At 43.6% G+C, this 20,578-nt stretch overlaps 1 long non-coding RNA gene across 1 annotated transcript; it reads left to right on the forward strand.

Moving 5' to 3' along the window:
- The first annotated feature begins 645 nt into the window (after nucleotides 1–645).
- Nucleotides 646–20,064, forward strand: LOC128334553 (uncharacterized). Its single transcript, XR_008311317.1, has 3 exons — nucleotides 646–900; nucleotides 9,013–9,091; nucleotides 20,028–20,064. It is a non-coding gene; the product is annotated as an uncharacterized LOC128334553 (long non-coding RNA).
- The last annotated feature ends 514 nt before the right edge of the window (nucleotides 20,065–20,578 follow it).

Raw genomic sequence — 20,578 nt, forward strand, 5'->3', positions numbered from 1 at the left:
AGTCATAGTAGTTATTATTATTACTGATTTAGTGCTACTGATCATTCTGACAGGGGAGGACTGTAGCTCAGAGGCGGAGCAGCTGCTTTGTATGCAGATGGTCCTAGGTTCAAGTCCTGGCAGCATCTCCACATAGAACTGGGAAATACCCATCCGAAATTCAGGAGAGCTGCTGCCAGTCAGTGTTGTCAAGAGTGAGCTGGATGGACCAAAGGTCTGACTCTGTGCACGGCAGCTGCTCTGTAACCGATAAGTGCACATGCCACCAACTTTAGCAAGTTAAATCTGCAATCCTAAACATACTTGCTCACATCCTAACTAATGCTGTGTGCACACACTCCTAATACAGGCTGGCAGATTGCAATAACCTCCCCAATTTTCAAAATGCGGGCATTTTTATACTAGAGGGTGACAATCTTTGCCACTCTCCCTGTGCACCAGAAGTGCCCTTTGTCCTGGGGAAACACGTTCCTGGAGGCTGTGCAATCAGTCTATGTATTTATTTATTCGATTTTTATACCGCCCTTCCGAAATGGCTCAGGACCAATGGATCTGGTCCCTGTGTGATCATCCAAGTCAGGGTGTGATCATCTAAGCAGGCTTAGAGGAAAGCCACTAATGTCAGACGTGAGTTGGTGCTGGGGGAGCATTGATCTGCTACATTTGCTATCGTTATGATGTTATTTCAATAAAGTTATGGCCCAGTCACCCAATGTACCATATTTAGCTGAATAGAAGATGACTTTGAATTTAAGACAACCGCTTTGAATAATAAAGGTGAAATGCAGATTGTGCCTCTATTTAACTGAAAGCAGCAGGACTGGATTTAAAATGACACCCCCATTTCAAACATCAAAGAACTTTGCGGGGGGGACCTAGTCTGGGAATCAGGGAAATATGGTAAGTCTATTCGTCTTTTCTGTCTTGTATTTCATTGGTGTGGGGCAACAGCTGTGCTCTTTCCCCTGGCTTAGTCTGTCAGCTTTTAAAAATAATATTATTTATATAGAAGCGCAATCTTTCTTTTTAAAAACCGAAGTACTGACGGAATGTGTAGTCTTTCACAGTGAGCATATGTAATACGTATGTATCAAAGGCTGCACATAATGCAATTCAGGGAAAAGGTGACTGTCAAATTGCAGAAGCAGCGGAATATCTTTTGGGCAGGGAAAAACCCGTTGAGCTCAGAATAGCAAGCTTTTGCCCTCTGTACAAGAAGATAACGGCTGAATGGCCAGGGAATACAAAGGTTGGTCAGGGTGAAGGGAAGAGGGCAGCAGGAAAATGAAAAAGCAGCTCCTTGGGGTCTTAAAGTTCCACAAAAACCAAACTGTAAAAGTTCTTCCACTGCTGGGGACTCATATAAGTCACTCTACCATCTAATTTCCCTTGTTGTCAAGAGGTCAAAAAGGTAGATTTACAAGCCTCACATAGCAGATGTTGCACAGTTACTAAACATGTTTCCTTTTTTCGGCGTGGTATATACCATGCCAATGAAATGCTACATTTCCAAATAGACAGAATAGCTTTAATTAGCAGGATCATGAAAGGCTAAATGCCTTTATTCAGAGAGTGTGAGAGAGAAGATAGTGCAGATTTCTTGCTTGCTTGAGCTTAGAATGCGTTATTATTTATTTATTTATTTACACAGTCAGACAGATGTTATTGACTCGTTTGTTTTATCCAGACATCGAGTTGTTATTGTTACTACTACTAATAATATTAATTAATTAATTAATTAATTAATTAATTAATTAATTAATTCAATTTCTATACCGCCCTTCCAAAAATGGCTCAGGGCAGTTTACACAGAGAAATAATAAATAAATAAGATGGATCCCTGTCCCCAAAGGGCTCACAGTGTAAAAAGAAACATAAGATAGACACCAGCAACAGTCACTGGAGGTACTGTGCTGGGGGTGGAGAGGGCCAGTTACTCTCCCCCTGCTCAATAAAGAGAATCAATCACCACATTAGAAGGTGCCTCTTTGCCAAGTTAGCAGGGGGTTTACAGACATAAACATGTTTACATTTTATTATCACAACAACTCTGTGAAATAAGTAAGACTATTCACACAATCACAGAGATCCTGGTTAAAGATTTCTACTACTACTACTACTACTAGAATGGGAGGAGAGCTGGTCTTGGGGCAGCAAGCATGACCTGTTCCCTTTGCTAAGCAGGGTCTACCCCGGTGTGCATTTGAATGGGAGACTACATGCATGAGCACTGTAAGATATTCCCCATAGGGAATGGGGCTGCTCTGGGAAGAGCATCTGCATGCTTGCCTGCAGAAGGTTCCAAGTTCCCTTTCTGGAATCTCCAAGTTTGGGTGAGGCCAGAGATTCTTGCCTGCAACCTTGGAGAAGCTGCTGCCAGTCTGTGTAGACAATGCTGAGCTAGATGGACCAATGGTCTGACTCAGTATATGGCAGCTTGCTATGTTCCTATCTAGGGGTAGTAGTAGTAGAAGCAGCTTCTCCAAGGTTGCGGGCAGGAGTCTCTCTCAGCTGCAACTTGGAGATGCCAGGGAGGATTTTCTCCCCACCAGGCCACCACTGTTTTCTTCCCCCCGCCACCACTGCTTTCTTTCCCTCCTCTGCCCGCATGCCCGTCTGCTGCTGCTTTCCTCTCCCCCTCCTGGCAACTCACTCGCGAACTCTCACGAGAGTTGCCACACATGGGATTAGCGATGGGTACGTCTTAGAGAATTATATAGATAGATATGCCATTCACAAATCATTCATTGCTGTACTACTAACAAATGAAACTAACGAACTACAGCGGTTTCCATGTTTCATGCATCATAAAACAGAGGCACGCTCCTCCTTTCAATAAGAATCGTAGTTGCTGGCCTGTGAACATATGCTAAATGGTAATAGATCACTAAACTTAGGCCATGGTTCCAATTCCTAGTATTAGGATCCACATTTGGATTGCAGGCATTCCAGTTCCTTTTTGCATTTCAGGATTATGGTTTGGCTCTTGGTTAAATACGGGGACCTTTTGCTGTACACGCAGCTATATAAATAGTCCTTGCACATCAATTGCATAAAAATCATCTGAAACTCGAGAATCTTTTTATGGTACCTATGGACTCTGGAAAGCTTCCTGCTTTCTCTTCTATTACCCTAATGCTTCTAATAAATTTATAACGATAAGGACACTTGGATGCCAAACCATCCGTTATTTTTAAATTTCAATTCTCCGTTTCATTTCGTTTGCCGCCTATCAGGCTAGCTGTGGTCAGAAAGTACTTTCAGCCCTACACCGCAGTATGTTTCCCCCCTGTCATATTAAATGTTGCATCTCTGATTATTTTCATATCTTTCATAAGCTGATAACTCATATTTAGCATCCAATGAGAGGGTGGGATTGGGGGAAATTGTGATATAATATCCTGTCTTTGAGACTGTGTGGATTTAACTGTGCCTGTGGCTTCTACGGTTTGGAGTCCCTACAAGTTTTGCAGTAATGGAATGACAGATCTTTGTGCTATATTTCCTTTTCATTCTGGATGACAACTTGCGGGTCAATGTTCTGTAAGTTGAATGCCGATGAATGTTCCTGAACAGTTTGTTCCAGGATAAAGGAAGGGTTCTTTTGAATGGGCAGAACATGTGGCCATTCAGGTTCAGAATGTGGCCATTCAGAACATGTGGCCAATGGAAATCAAGTTTCTGACTTCCATTGCTCAAATAGTTAGCATTTTCCCCCAGGGTTAAGATAATTAAAGTAAAGTTGTGCCGTCGAGTCGGTGTCAACTCGTGCAGACCACAGAGCCCTGTGGTTGTCTTTGGTAGAATACAGGAGGAGTTTCCCATTGCCAGCTCCCTCCCAGTATGAGATGATGCCTTTCAGCATCTTCCTATATCACTGCTGCCCGATATAGGTGTTTCCCATAGTCTGGGAAATATACCAGTGGGGATTCGAACCAGCAACCTCTTGCTCCCAATTCACTGTTGCACCATTAGCCGTCTTTAAAAGTGCCCTAAATCCACATTTTTAAAAAGCCTGGCTTTCAGTGATTCTTCTTCTTCAGGTGCTATCTCCTAGTGCTCACACAGCTCAATGATTTTAAATGGTTTTTAATTGTTTTAATTTTTACTACTACGATGATGATGGATATTTATATACCGTTCTTCAACCAACGTTCTCAAAAAGGTTTACAAAGAAAAATGAGATGGTCTCCTAACCCCAAAGGGTTCACAATCTAAAAAGAAACATAAGGCAGATATCAGCAAGAGCCACTGGACAGATGCTGTGCTAGGGTTGGATAGGGAGAGTTGTTCTCCTCCTGCTAGAGAGAGCAACTGCTGGAGATAGTTACTCTCCATGGCAGGAGAGCTGGTCTTGTGGCAGCAAGCATGAATTGTCCCCTTTGCTAAGCAGGGTCTACCCTGGTTTGCACTGGAATGGGAGACATGTTTGAGCACTGCAAGATGTTCTCCTCAGGGGATGGGCCGCTCTGGGAAGAGCACCGGAATGCGTGCATGCAGAAGGTTCCAGGTTTCCTCCCTGGCATCTCCAAGATAGGGCTGAGAGAGACTCCTGCCTGCCCTGCACCCTTGGAGAAGCCGCTGCCAGTCTGTGTATGAACTATGAATATTTATATACCCCTCTTCCACCAAAGTTCCCAAAGTCGATTACATAGAAAAATATATTATACATAAATAAGATGGCCCCCTGTCCCCAAAGGGCTCACAGTCTAAAAAGAAACATAAGGCAGATACCAGCAACAGCCACTGGAGGGATGCTGTGCTGGGGTGGGATAGGGCCAGTTGCTCTCCCCTTGCTAATTATAAGAGAATCACCACTTTAAAAGGCGTCTTTCTGTTCAGTTAGCAGGGATATTGCCTACACTGAAGGGTAGGCCTAACCTACCTCTCAAGTTTGTTGTGGGGATAACCACAACCATGTTCACCACTCTTCGTTGTAGGAAGAGTGGGATATGAATAAATAAAGTTGAGAATGAAAAAACCACAACCATGTTCACCACTCTTCGTTGTAGGAAGAGTGGGATATGAATAAATAAAGTTGAGAATGAAAAAACCACAACCATGTTCACCACTCTTCGTTGTAGGAAGAATGGGATATGAATAAATAAAATTGAGAATGAAAAAGGCTCCAGTAAAGGTGGTTGATTAAATTACACAGTTATGGCCATAAGCCATATGATATTCCAAGGTTCCAGGCAGGAGTGTTTCCCAGCCCTACCAGGAGATGCTGCCGCAGATTGGACCTGGGACCTGGCATAAACAGATCCTCGACCACTCTGGCCCCATTGCCATAGAGCTGATTTATAGGAACACAGGAAGCTGCGATCTACTGAGGCTGTTTTCATGTGCAGCCTAACACATGTTAGGAATCCCAGCTTGGATTAGGCTGCGTGTGAGAACCTCTGGGATCGGGCCTGATCTCAGTGGTGCGGCACCACTGAGCCCGGCTTTTCTGACCAGGAGAAAGCACTCCCTTGATCTGGGCTTCCTGATGGTGTGTTTCTCCGAGCTGCGTTCCATTCAAGGAGATGCAGAGATGAGCGCCTAGAGTGCCTCTCCCCTGGGGGATTCCCCCAATGCACTGCGCTTGATGTGCAGTGCATTGTGGGATACCCAGAGGCCAGGGTGCACTGTCCCAGCTTTCCAAGAATAGATCGTGTGGGAGCAACTTTTGGGCAATCGTCTGAGGAGAAGGCGAGTGAAGCAAAGCCTTCCTCATCGATCGCCTGGTTGTGTGAACCAATTTACTGAATCAGATTGCTGGTCCTTCTAGCTCAGTACTGTCTACTCCAGCCCTTAACATGAGGCCCAGGAACCAGATCTGGCCCATGAGGACATTTTTTATGGTCCAGGTAGCCAGCAACAGCAGGAGCCCCAAGATTTGGCATTTGTGTGGGGCTGGAACGGTCAGGTACCCACTGACTGAGCAAAGAGAGAGTTTATTTTTTTTAGAGAGTTTTATTTTTTATTTTATTAATTGTGGGCCCCTGCAGGGAGGGAAGGACCATTGATATCATCTGGAGAGGTTCGTCTGCAGTTGCCACCAGCTGATCTGGTGGCTACTCGGGGACGGGCATTATCCTTTGCTGCCCCGAGGCTTTGGAACACACTTCCTGCTGAAATAAGAGCCTCCCCATCTCTTACAACTTTTTAAAAGGCAGTCAAGAGGCATTTGTTCACCCAGGCTTTGAATTAGATATTGTTTTAATTGTGTTTTAATTGTTTAAATGTTTTAAATTTTAATTGTTGAAATGGTTTAATCTTTTTATTGGTTGTTTTTATGGTTTTGTTGTAAAACTGCCCAGAGAACTTGCATTTTGGGTGGCATAACTATTTGCTAAATAAATAAATAATAAATAAATAGCTAACGAGTAATTACTTTAATATTTATCTTCAGAACTAATTTTACTGCAATAAATATTCAATGCACTGAAAATTGACTTGGGCCCCTCCATACATCATGGCTGTTTCCGGCCCACTGGGACGTTTGAGTTGTGCACCCCTGGTCTACTCTGCCTGGCTGCAGCTCTCCAAGATGCAGGCAAGAACCTCTTGCAGCCCTAGTATGGAGACGCCAGGTATTGAACCTGAGACCTTCCACATGCAAGGCAGATGCTCCCATTCCAATTGATTTTATCTTCTAGCTTATGGCCATAACAGTGTCATTTAATCAACCGCCTTTACCGGAGCCTTTTTCAATTATTGCAAAACATGAGAAAAACAAAACAAAGCCATTGCTTCTTTGCTTTTGTGTTGTGATTTACTGTTTAATAATGCACATCTTATAACCTTGGTGCATTATCATGCCACAGAAGGGAATTCTTTGGACACACTAATGGTGCTGGATGGGGGAGGGGGGAGATGTTCACTCTATTGAGATGTCAAAAGAGCTTTCTTTTCCCTCTGAAATTTCAAGTGTCACATACAACTGTTACCTTTTCCCCGGATTACCTTGTACAAAGCTAATAGGTTTGGAACGGATGCAGATATTTTAATGCAATGCTATGGTTCTGGTTTTTAGAAAAAAGGATCAATTTCCGAGGAAGTCTTCAAAGAGGGAGGCTGCCCAAAGTTATAAATGGCTCAGGCCCTTAATTCTATCATAATCCTATTTGATATATAGTTCTCAATGCCGCTGAATCCTTTTAGGGTTCTTTGATCAAGCCCGTACTTTCAGCCCACGAGGCCTGCTGTCATCCGAACCCCTAAAAATAACACAAATTGCCATTTAATTTTGGAAGCCATCCGTTTCTCCCAACCTTTTATTTGTTAGAGAAAAAAATATATTGGACATATGTGCCCAGTCATCGCAGCTAGCCCCTGAAAAATGTAGGTGAGATATGAGGACCCCAGTGTGCTTAGAGGACCCAAGATGAAGCCCATGTGGTTCCATATCATAGCTCGTGTTGCTTTCCCTTTGCCACTAGGACCCTGTTTTGGTCTACTGATTGCAGTAAATCTACTTGGATACTAGTCACCAATGTTGGACATTCCAAGAGGAAGCATCCAAGAGAGGTTGGCTTGCGGGAACAAGCATGGATTGCCCCCTTTGCTAAGCAGGGTCTGCCCTGGTTTGCATTTGAATGGGAGACTATATGTGAGCACTTTAAGATAAGTGTCCTTAGGGAGTGGGGCCACTCTGGGAAGAACATCTGCATGTTTGAACCTGAGACCTCCCTGGCATCTCCAAGATAGGGCTGAGAGAGACTCCTGCCTGTAACCTTGAAGAAGCCACTGCCAGTCTGTGTAGACAATACTGAGTTAGATGGACTAAGGTTCTGACTCAGTAGAAGGCAGCTTTCTATGTTCCTATCAATCAGCTAATGTTTCCTTTTCTTTTTCTAGAACTAGAGTAATGCCTGGTACAAGTTATTTGGATTTCCATGCAGCTCTCTTAGTGGGATTTTATTTTATTACCTTTTATTCATTCACTTTTTCGTTTATATTCTGTTTTTCCTCCAAGGAGCCCAGAGTGGTATACATGTGTTTCTTTTGTGTGGGTTTTTAATTATCCTCACAACAACCCTGTGAAGTAGGTTAGGCTGGAAGATGCATGACTGGCCCAAAGTCACCCAATGAGTTTCATGGCTTATTGGGGATTTGAACTCAAGTCTCCTTGGTCCTAGTCCAACACTCTAAACACTACTCCACACTGGCTCAATTTTAAAGAAAAAAAACCATGTGGATCAAGAAGTAACTTTCTAAACAATAGTGGCTGACGTACGACACAAGGATACACCAGCCCAGCAGCATTGCATGTACACAAGTTTTGCAAGTCTCACAAATCTAGAATTTGTACAAATAACATTATACAAAATTAAGCCTGTTGCAAAACAATGGGCTTACTCTCACGTAATGCCATTTGTGCAAATTTTGTGTCAGCTACCGGCTGCAATCCTATGCACATTTATTTGGGAGTAAATTCCATTGAACTCAGCGACTGACATCTAGAAGAACTGATTGAAGAGTACTACTCAGGAGTTACTCTAAAGGACTACTTAATGGACTTAATACTCTAAATGGACTACTCACCTTAAGTGGCGCAGAGGGGAAACGCTTGACTAACAAGCAGAAGGTTGCCTATTCAAATCCCTGCTGGGACTATATCAGGCAGCAGATACATAGGAAGATGCTGAAAGGCATCATCTCATACTGTGTCGGATGAGGCAATGGTCAACCCCTTCTGTATTTGACCAAAGAAAACCACAGGGCTCTGTGGGTCCCAGGAGTTGAAATCAACTTGACGGCATACTTTACCTTTACTCAGGAGGAGTCTAGCCTGAATGTCAGCCAGTGGGATTTATTTCTGAGCAAATCTACATAGGATTGGGGCATCAGAAACTGACCGTTGGTTTGTAGCCAAAGAAAGTTAATCACTGCTGAATCCCATTGAACAGAATAAGGCAACTAACGTATCTCAGTGGTGCTTAGTCATGATTGATTTAGTCATTCCAGTGAGGCTTAGTTATGACTCACCTTATCTGAATACAATTTATTTTTGTTTCTCTTCAGGATGAAATGTTCTCCTAATCCTAATCCTGGGGGGCTTTCTCTGTGCCTGCTGTTTTATCTCAATCAAGCAAACCAGAAGGTACCTGGAGACCTCTTTGGGTGTGCTACTTTTCTCCCCACATGGTGCATGTTGCATGCTTGTGCAGGTAGACAGTAACACAAGAAGCTGCCTTATATTGAGTCAGATCATTGGGTTCAAAATGAACCGGTTCGATATCGAACCGATTCAGTTCAAAGGTTTGGGGTGAAGCCCCCCACCCCCCAGTTTGGGGTGAAGCCTCCCCCACCCCCCAGTTTGGGCATTTGTTGGACTTTTTGGTGGGGGGATTATTTTCTTTTTCTAATTTACCCCCTCTGGGGGGCTTCTCCAAGGTGGCAGTGGGGGTCCGAGGAGGTTCCCACTCCCCCCACCGGCCTTCCTTTTTGTAAAACTCTCCTGGTTCGTGTGTCTTTGGCCCGAACTCAAACTGAACCGGTCCAGTTGGTTTTGTGCACACCCCTACCTGGAGATAGCAAGGATTGAAACGGGGACCTTCAGTATGCAAACCACTGTTGCTCTTCCACTGAGTTTACAGGCCCATCCCTGAAGGTTACCTAGGGTTTCAGAAAGGATATTTTCTATTCCTACCTGGAGCTAGCAGGGATTGAACCTGTGACTTTCAGCCTGCCAAACGTGCTTTACCGCTAAGCTATGGACCCTTGTGATTGGCAGCAGCTCTCCAAGGATCCAGGGCAGGAGTTTTCCCCAGATGCTGCTAGGAACTGAATCTCCTAGACCTGGAGATGCGTCTAGGGATCAAACCTGGGATGTTCTGCATGGAAGCAGATGTTCTACCACTGAGCTATAGCCCCATCCCCAAAAGTTATCCAGGGTTTCAAATGGAATATTTTCTACCCCAGCCTGGAGATAGCAGGGATTGAACCTGGGACCTTCAGTATGCAAAGCAAGAGCGTAACCATTTAAGCTATGGTCCTTTAGTAGCCACTCTCCAAGGTCCCAGGCAGGAATCTTTCCCAGCCTACCTGGAGATGACAAGGACTAAACCTGAGGCCTCCTGCATGCAAACTCTGCCACTGAGCTATGGCCTGGTGCGTTGTTTCTTCTGGCTGATAAGTCTATCATAGGACCTTCAGCTGCCTTAAAACAACTGTTTACTCTCTTAAAATGAAGATCTATCTCCTCCACCCAAAGAATAAGTATTTTTAACCTCCTGAACCACGTTTTACTAATTGAAACCAAAATGTCAAAGTGGGAAAGATCTGAGTGCACTGAACCTTGCCAGTGGAGATGAAATATGAGCTGCAGCAGATGTTTTAAAAAATGCACCTTTTGGACAGCTTGTCAGTTCCTCGGCCAGGAAAGCTCCTTGGTAGCTTCTCTAAGGAGCCACATCAGATTCTCCATAGTCAAAGGGTTCTTTTTTTGTTTGTTTTGTGGAGGGCCATATCGGAGCTTTCCAGATCCCATGCAAACCCTAACTGATAAATTAACCAATCAAATTTAGATCTGACTCCAATCCAAGGTACTCCTGCCAAAGGTTGGTTCCATCATAAACAACATCAAAATGATGAGGAACGGCAGAAATGAAATTGACTCAGAATAACAAGAGCAATCAAGTGCACTGTTCTGCATCCCTCTAAATATAGATGGTTTGTTTCAGGACCGTGTTCCCTCTGGTGTGATATTGCAAAAGGACATTTGGAGAGCAAATCTCTGGCAGAACTGGGAGGCTTATGGGAGGAGAGCTGGTCTTGTGGTAGCGAGTATGACTTGTCCCCTGAGCTAAGCAGGGTCCACCCTGGTTGCATATGAATGGGAAACTAGAAGTGTGAGCAATGGAAGATATTCCCCTTAGGGGATGGAGCTGCTCTGGGAAGAGCATCTGAGGTTCAAAGTTCCCTCCCTGGCATCTCCAAGATGAGAGAGATTCCTGCCTGCAACTTGGAGAAGCCGCTGCTGGTCTGTGTAGACAATACTGAGCCAGATGGACCAATGGTCTGACTTGGTAGAAGGCAGCTTCCCATATTCCTAATTATGCTTGCCAGAAAGCTTTGGAATTCTCCTATATTGGGGGCTTCAGTATGGCATTTTCAGGACCCCTTTAGAAATTGAATTATTATTATTATTATTATTATTAATGTCACTGATGACATTGGGCATCGCAGTCACACTTCTAGAGCAAATCTGCAAGTAGAGGGACCAAAACAGGGTGGCATCAGCAGCAGGTGAGGAGTAGATTGATATAAATTCTGTGCTGCCTAACACTCTGCTCCCAGACCCTATGCTGGGACAGCTGGTCATACTATGGGCCTCTCGTCATGTCCTGCACCACACAGGCAGTGTGGAAGCTTCTGTCCTCTGCACCTGTTGGAAAACTACCTGTGGAGAGCTAAGAGAGATACATCAGCAATAGGAGGGGATGGAGGGAGAGAAGGACATACATGCACTCATCTGTACCACTTATTTATTTATTTTTATTTATTAAGTTTATACCCCACTCAAACTTATGTCTCTGGGCGGCTGACAACAATTAAAACACATAAAAAGTCAAATCAGTTAAACATATAACACATATAAAAGTTAAAACAATACAATAATTTAAAAACCATAAAATTAACAAACAGTATTTTTTAATATGTTCTACTTATTGGTAGAACCAATAACAATGGTAGAACATATGTTAGAACCAGCAAATGATGTACCATTCAGCCTGTTTCTTTTTGTGCATGACTTTACAGGGGGTCTCGTACTTACAAACCAATTGTGTTCCGAAATCTGTTTGTAAGTTGGATGTTCATAACTCAGAACACATATAGTTCCTACAAGGGGCAACTTGTTTGTATGGGCAGGTTGGCATTTGTAAGTTGGGGACTTCATTAATTTAATAGGAGCATAGGAACATAGGAAGCTGCTTTACACCAAGTCTGACTATTGGTCCATCATAGGAAGCTGCCATATACTGAGTCAGATCATAGGTCTATCTGACTCAGTATTGTCTACACCAACTGGCAGCAGATTCTCCAAGGTTGCTCCCTGGCTTCTCCAAGAGATGGCTGAGAGAGATTCCCGTCTGCAACCTTGGAGAAGCCACTGCCAGTCTGTGAAGACAACACTGAGTGAGATAGACCTATGATCTGACTCAGTGTATGGCAGCTTCCTATATTCCTATGATTATATGCATAAATGTAATCTATATACATTATGTTTATTGCAATCCCAGGATTAAATCTAGGATTTTTTCCACATTTCTCACCAATCTTAAATTATTTAGGATTACCTGGCCAGGTAGATTGTCAGGAGTCAGAGGATTTTACAAAGAAGCCAAGAGTCAGAGTCAAGCCAGAAGGTCTTGAGAAGAGCCAGAAGTCAGGAACAAGCCAAGCATCCCTCTGCTCAGAGGGTCTGAACCAGGAGTCAAAACCAGATTAAAGATCAGCATTCAGGAACCAAAAGGCTTAAGCAGGTAGGCAGAAATCACAATAGGTTAGGGATCACACCATGGAGTCAGGAAAAACAGCAAGGAGAGATGCACCAAATCAAGGGCCATTGAGATTTAGTCAATGGTTACTCCTGACAGGAAGCCTCATATACCCTTCCTGTCTATGAAGGAACCAATGGCAAGCTTCCACAGGTAGGGCCAGTAACCTGAGTAAGGCTGACTAAATGCTGCGTTATAATGGATCCCCAATGGAGGCAGTAGTGAGCAGGGACTCTGACACTAGAAGTTCTGGCAGGGCACTATAACAGTGCTCATGATAGTGCAGGTTGAAGAATATCATTGAATTTAGTGTCTTTTTTCTCAGGCAACACTGTAGCACAGGATATGAGGCCGTTCTTCCATGAACAAATAACATAGGAACATAGGAAACTGCCATATACTGAGTCAGATCATTGGTCCATCTAGCTCTGTATTGTCTTCACAGACTGGCAGTGGCTTCTCCAAGGTTGCAGGCAGGAATCTCTCTCAGCCCTATCTTGGAGATGCTGCCAGGGAGGGAACCTGAAACCTTCTGCTCTTCCCAGAGCAGCTCCATCCCCAGAGGGGAATATCTTACAGTGCTCACACTTCTAGTCTCCCATTCATATGCAACCAGGGCAGACCCTGCTTAGCTAAGGGGACAAGTCATGCTTGCTACCACAAGACCAACTCTCCTCTCCTGACATTTGACACTTAGGAATATCAGAATATAGGAAACTGCCTTCTACTGAGTCAGACCATTGGTCCATCCGGCTCAGTATTGTCTACCCAGACTAGCAGTGGCTTCTCCACGGTTGCAGGCAGATGACAGGGAGGAAATCTGGGACCTTCATGCTCTTCCCCAAGTGGCCCCATCCCCTAAAGGGAATGTTTTACAGTGGGAGGAAAGTGCTTAGCAAAGGGGACAAGTTATGCTCCCTACCACTAGACCAGCTCTCCTGCCTTCCCAGCTCTCCACTTGCAGAGGGTCCTGTTTGGAGACAATCCAATCCATGAATGAAAGAATGGAGGAATGGAGACTGAGAAACCAGTAGGCTTGTGCATTTCGATTCAGGTACAAAATGTTTTGTGCCCGAAAATGGCAATTTCAGAAGTTTTGTAACCAAAACAAAATCAAGAATTAAAAAACAGATTTTTGTTTCCAAATCGAAATGACTGTGTTTTGGACAGAATGCTTTGTTCTTCTGGAAAGCATTGCAATTGAAATTGACTTCTCTTACTCTCTCCACTCCAGCTGAGGCACTGAGTGATTACCAGAAGATAAGATATGCAAAAAGCTGTTGAGCCTGAAAAGTGTTGTATTCAGCGTGACTGAAATGCAAACTGACCTTTCAAGGGGATTTGGAAGACAGCATTTTGAGACAGAAATACCCAAATATCTTTGGGAGCTCAATGCAATTCCAAAGCTCTTGCTAAAAGCCATGGTATAAATTGTGTGGAGAAGCTTTTCAAGAAGCTGGTTAGGAAAGTTCTGAAATTACACAGGTTTTTCTTTCCAAAGGTTTAGAAAAAATCTCTTGACTTGTTCAGGGGTCTTCTGAAGAGCTATTTTGTTTTTCTTCTGATTTTTATGAGTTTTAGTGGTGTCTAAGTTTTGTTGCCCAAGTTGAGCAGTCTAATGTAATTTAGGCCACAATGTAATTTGGTGGGACATGATATCTAAGCCAGTGGTTCACAACTTTTGCCATTGCAGGGACAGCTCATCCACATGGGACTACAGGAGACAAAAGGAGGGGGGTGGGGAATATCCCTGTCAATCAATTGACATCCCCAGGAATCTTAGTATCTTCTCTCTTTCTTGTAACCATGATCCATGGTTTTGCACTTTCTTAAATGCAGTGATGATAAATCTCAGCAATTCTGAACAGTAGGTTGATTTGTTTGGGTTACAGCTCACTCCACTTCAGTTAAATGAACATTTGAAGCTGTTCCATAGTACCAAGGCAGTTTTATTTTATTTTTATGTATTTATTTACATTTTATATCCTGCTCCTCCTCCAAGGAGCCCAGAGCGGTGTACTACATACTTAGGTTTCTCCTCTCAGCAACCCTGTGAAGTAGGTTAGGCTGAGAGAAGTGACTGGCCCAGAGTCACCCAGCTAGTATCATGGCTGAATGGGGATTTGAACTCGGGTTTCCCTGGTCCTAGTCCAGCACTCTAACAACTATACCACTCTGGCTCATTGGTCTATCTTGCTATCTCAAATGACCCGTGGTCACTATTCCATGGGGAGGTAGTGTTTTTATTGAAAGATTGCTTGAATCCACAAATGGGTTATGCTGCTATGCTAGTCCCACAGGGACAGTCTCACACCCACTGCAAAATTCTCAAATAACTGCCCCAAAATTAAGTGTCGTTGTTGTTCATCATTCTCTTCACTCTCTCAACTTGTTTATGTGGGGCTTCAGGTGCAAAACAGTAGGTTGGGTGGTAATGCCCCAAGGGTGGTGCACCCAGATTCCAAATAGGGCAAAGGGCTGATTTCTTAGGAATTTTTGAGAATTACACGTCTTTAAGATTTCCCCCCATAGGGAATAATGGAGGTTTCAGCAGACCCATAACTCCACCTGGGGGGCACTGGGATGGCCCAAAGTGAGTGGTGGTGTAGTGCACAGAGGGTGCCAACCACCCCCCTGGATTGCTAACCCATTGGGGTACTGGGCTTTGTTGTTTCTGAGGTGTTGAGTTTAGATTCTCTGGTAGCAAATGAGATTTTTAATGAAAAACCATGAATCCATTCTCATATGCTACTAGAGAATCTACTCTCAGAACACCTCTAGAACAACAAAACCCTGTACTTCATGGGTTGGCAACCCATGTGGGTGGTTGGCACCCTATGTGCACAACACCAGCACTTGCTCTGGGCCACCCCTGTGCCCCTCAAGTGGAATTATGGGACTGCAGAAACCTCCATTATACCCTACAAGGAAAATCTGAAAGACACGTAACTTCATTAATTTTTTAAAAAATCAGCCCTTTGCCAAATTCCTCTGAAAAAAATTGTGGTAGCTTCCTTGTATCAACTGGGCACTACCACCAACCACACTCCACTCTGGGCCACCCCTCCCCTCCTCCCCACCCACGTGAAGCTAAACTTCCATCACACCCTATGGGGAAAATCAGAAGTTTGCCCAATTCCTTTGAAATTTTTGTGGTAGCTTCCACTCATTGGGCACTATAACCTGCACCCACTCTTTTGACTATGTGACCCATTTTTAAAGCTGAATTAATTTGGATTCAGATTCGGATTAATTCGGATACAAAACAAAACTGGGGTGATTCAGAAGGCTTAATTTCGGACAAAATACAAAAGTTCATGACTGAAGGTGAGATATGAGCTATGGAGTGCCTGCCTCCCACTCTTAACTGCAGCACCTTGAGATGATGGGTCACACAGCCCATGGGAAGCATCAAAAAGATCAAGCCCTTGACTTTTCGAAGTAGAAAGGGCTCCTCTTTGCAGGAGCATATGGAAGCTGGCCTTCCAAGCTGAGGGCCCCGCCAGCCCTCTGAAACAGTTCTCTCCATTCTCCTTTCTGATCAAAGCCCCGAGTGGCTTAAGCTGGATAAAGTCGCTGTTTGGTGACAGACTTTATTGCTGGGGCCAACTTGTGCATTTCTTTCATTTATCCAGGGCTTTGGAGGATTTCAATTTAATTCTTTGGGGCTTAGACATAAGCACAATGTTCTTACCGGTAATCGTTCATTTTAATTTTAATTACAGAGCCAGGCAGCTTTTATATAAACACACACACACACACACACACAACAACAACAACAACAACCACCTTACTGTTCTCAACATGGAAGTTTCATGAAATAGTTCAGCATGCATTTTGGTCATGTTTACATCACATTGCTTCGTGAGGTTAATGCCATCCGATGGCACCCTTTTCAGTCTGTTTCTTGGTTCTTGTTTCTATCAGATTATATCACTGCTAAAACTCCTGCATAGGCCCTGGGTATTTAAGAGAACAAAGCTATTCACACGCACATGCAAAGCTGGGCTCAAGAAGCCCAGCCAGATTTTGCACATCATCATCATCATCATCATCATCATCATCATCATCATCAATTCGATTTCTATACCGCCCTTTCCAAAATGGCTCAGTACATGCATGTGTACTGCCAGGATTGGGCCCGGTCCTGGTGGCACCGTGGCCGCAAACCCGCCTATGGAGCCTACCTCTAAAATGAGATTAGGAGAGCGAGCGTACTCTTAACCCCGTTTTCCCCCCGATCATCTGCCAACTGTGGCTGCTTTCAGCCACAGCTGGCCGACTGCAGGGCTCCCAATCTGCTCCAAGGAGGGGAGGGGGGTCCCCATAATGCACTGCTCACTTGTGTGGTGGATTATGGGAGCTCCAGGGGTGGGGCGATGCGGGCAAAGTGTCCAACACCCCGACCCATGCAGCAACCAGCAGCAGCCTGTGATAATCTGGGTGGGTGATCCTCCCACCCAGAGGGAAGGACCTGCTTGTCTTCAGGGATGTAAGCTTTCTGAGGCTTCTTTCCCACTAACCCTCTTGCTGGTCATGAGAAAGGGCTCAGCATCTCCTTTGCCATGAGCCCCATCGCCACATCTGGAGAGGTTCATCTATGGTTGACACCAGCTCGTCTGGTGGCTACTCAGGGTTGGGGCGTCTCCATTGTTGCCCCTTGACCCTGTTGAAATAAGAGCCTCCCCATCTCTGGCAACCTTTAAAAAGGCACTGAAGACACATTTGTTCACCCAGGTTTTTAATTAGATGTATAGTTTTAATAGATTTGAAGGTTGGGTTTTAAATGATTTTAATGTTTTAATCATTTTTTAAAAAATTCTTTAATTTGTATTGTTTTTGTTATACATCGCCCAGAGACGCAGGTTTTGGGAGGTATATAAATACATTAAACAAACCAACAGACTGACCTTGTTTGTAAGTACTATTCACACATTCATCTACAAGCATCCAAATCAATGTCTGCTTATACAAGAATGCTCCTGCATAAATACTTAAAATGGCACAATCTCCATATTGGCTCTTTTTCTGTCCTCATTGTAGAGGACATCAGTGGACTTGGGCTACGGGTGAGGCTGGCAGGAAGGATGTAGCCTCCTTGGCAAGTGGGGCATTCCTGCTTCAGTCCGTGTGAGTCCATGGGAACGGTGTTGTGAAACTGGGAGATTTCAGACTGCCATCCTACACTGACTGTCAGGCTATTCCTTTGCCTGAAGTTGCTTATAAAAATAGTCTGTCTTCTGAGCCCTTAAGGAAAAAGAGAAGACATCATGGAATTCAGTTTCCCTTGATGAGGAGATTGAATTGTGCCATATCGAATTCAATTAGAGCTATGCTAAATGGACAAGGAAGCCAGTGAATGGAAGACTATTCTTGGCGGGGCATTCTTCCTTCTTGAATTCACTGGCTTCATTGTCATTTGGCAAAGGAAGTATGTTTTTGGATGTATACTAGCCTCCATATTTTTTTAGAGGAGTGGGTGGCCATGTAGACCAAAAGAACCTTGGATATGGAAATGACGTCAATTCCCAGACTGCAACTCCTGATGTCGGATCTGTTGAGCATATCTAGTTTTGTTACACCAACCTGCAGCTATAGAAGCTTTCTGAAAAGCTTCTTTCAAATGTTCCTTTAACTTGGAAATTATTAAAAAACTTAAAATTGCACAATCACAGTTGCATGACACGACTTCCATTATTTCCAATGGACCTAGCATTGCACAATTTTGAATATTTGTGCAAGAGCACTCTTGCACAATACTGCAAGTATTGATTTTGACTAGGGATGCACAACTTCAGCCCTCCTGCAGGTGAAGGACTACAACTCCCATCATCTCTGACTATCGGCCCTTAGAGCTGGGGATGATGAGAGTTGTAGTCATAAGAACAGCCCTTTTTTTAAAAAATTGAATTTCCCCCCAAAATTTTGGAAAACAATGCATTTGAATATGCAGCAAATCTTGCATATAGATTTTTCTCCCCCACCCCGAGATTTTTATGTTAAATATCACTAAACCATATATTCCTGCAAGATATACTGAACTTTCTTTATATATGATAATGGCGGCAAGAAACCTCTTTCCTTCTTGCTGGAAAACAAATCTGATTCTGTCTCTAGACGACTGGTATCTCAAGCTTTGGGATTATGCATCAATGGCCAATACTACTGCATATATTAAGAACAAATCTGAAGATTTTTTTGCTCAGACATGGGAGCCATTTATTCAGTATAATATATCACAGGGTTTGGTTCCTCACCCAAGATTTGGTTTCTTTTTGTAGAGAAATTTAATGCTGAACACTCTGTGTAGATAACAGGTACACTAATTATTGACCTTACTGTTAATGTTTTTAAATTTACAGCCATTTATCTTTCAGATTGGAGAAGGGGAGAGGGAGATGATGGTATACTATAAAGAACTCAGGTGGAAGTATACAGATTGTAATGAGAACCATTGTAATTGTATCGTTTGAGCAAGTCTTTTTTGGTCTTTTCTATTTATCTTATGTTTTTCTGATTATTTTATAGATAAAATAGTAAAAATATTATTTAAAAAATTAATTAAAAAAATAACAGCAGCCCTGCTGGATCAGGTCCAAGGAACATCCAGTTCAGCACCCTCTTTCACCCAGTGGCCCACCAGATGCCTCTGAGAAGCCCACAGGCAAGAGGTGAGGGCATGCCCTCTCTCCTTCTGTTGCTCCCCTGCAACTGGTATTTAGAGACATCTTGCCTCTGAGGCTGGAGGTGGCCCCATAGCCATTAGACTAGTAGCCATTGATATTTGTCCTCCATTAATTTTCTAAGACCGTCTTAAAGCCATCTAAGCAAGTGGCCATCACCACATCCCATGTCAGAGAATTCAATAAATTAATTATTCACTGTGTTAAAAAGTACTTCCTTGTGTTGGTCCTAAATTTCCTGGCCATCAGATGTTGGATCCTAGTCCAACATCTGCAGGAGGGCTGAAGTTGTTGGGCGGCCCTACTTTAGATGCATGCAGCAGCACGGGCAGTTCTGGACCACCTCTGTTAGTCTGCGCTGAATGTCAGCCAATGTCAAATATCACAACAGATGGCAGTGGAGGAGAGCTGGTCTTGTGGTAGCAAGCATGGCTTGTCCCCTTAGCTAAGCAGGGTCTACCCTGGTTGCATATGAATGGGAGACTAGAAGTGTGAGCACTGCAAGATATTCCCCTCAGGGGATGGAGCCACTCTGGGAAGAGCATCTAGGTTCCAAGTTCCCTCCCTGACAGCATCTCCAAGATAGGGCTGAGAGAGACTCCTGCCTGCAATCTTGGAGAAGCCACTGCCAGTCTGTGGAGACAATGCTGAGCTAGATAGACCAATGGCCTGACTCAGTATATGGCAGCTTCCTATGTTCCTATGACAATTAATTATATTCAGAATCAAATAAAATATAGGATGTCAAATTCAAATAATGACTATCTGGAAAATATCTGAAACCAACATCTGTAGAAGAGAGTTTTGAAAGCAAAATTGTGTCTCTGGTTCCATTTCTCTTCCTCCCCTACAGAGAGGTGAAGTTGCTTGAAATTTCCCTACACGTCTCCACTACCCCAAGAGATCAATGGCTTGATGGATCACATTCAACTTCTCACAGAACAGTTCGAGAAAGGACAACCAAATCACTTTTTGTCTATCTATTTCCATTTCGCACAACTCTCTTTGCACTACAGGTATCAGCAAGCCAAAAGAAACATTTCTTTTCAAGGTCATTGGCAGACAGCAAATAACCATTGTCAAGATGCAGACATTTTGGCATAGAAACTGTCAGAAGCTCAGTGATGTCTATTTTAAGTCGTCAATGGCTATTGTTGGGATTTATGTGGTTGTCCATATTTGCGGTGGTGATGCGGATGGAATTGGTTGGCTCCATCAACCCGCTTGGCTCTTGCAATAAAAATGTTAATTGGGTATTTGCATTAATCTGTAATCACAGAAAGATCAAAACCATGGATTCACCAGGTTCAAAGGATAGGTCTTTAAAGAAAGATTTCAGTTGGAATTTAACAAATTTTGGCCCCCATGTGGATGTTCGATTGATGTGTCACAGGTCAGATGGAG

This window comes from Hemicordylus capensis, chromosome 9 (genome assembly GCF_027244095.1).
Source record: "Hemicordylus capensis ecotype Gifberg chromosome 9, rHemCap1.1.pri, whole genome shotgun sequence".
Lineage (NCBI taxonomy): Eukaryota > Metazoa > Chordata > Lepidosauria > Squamata > Cordylidae > Hemicordylus > Hemicordylus capensis.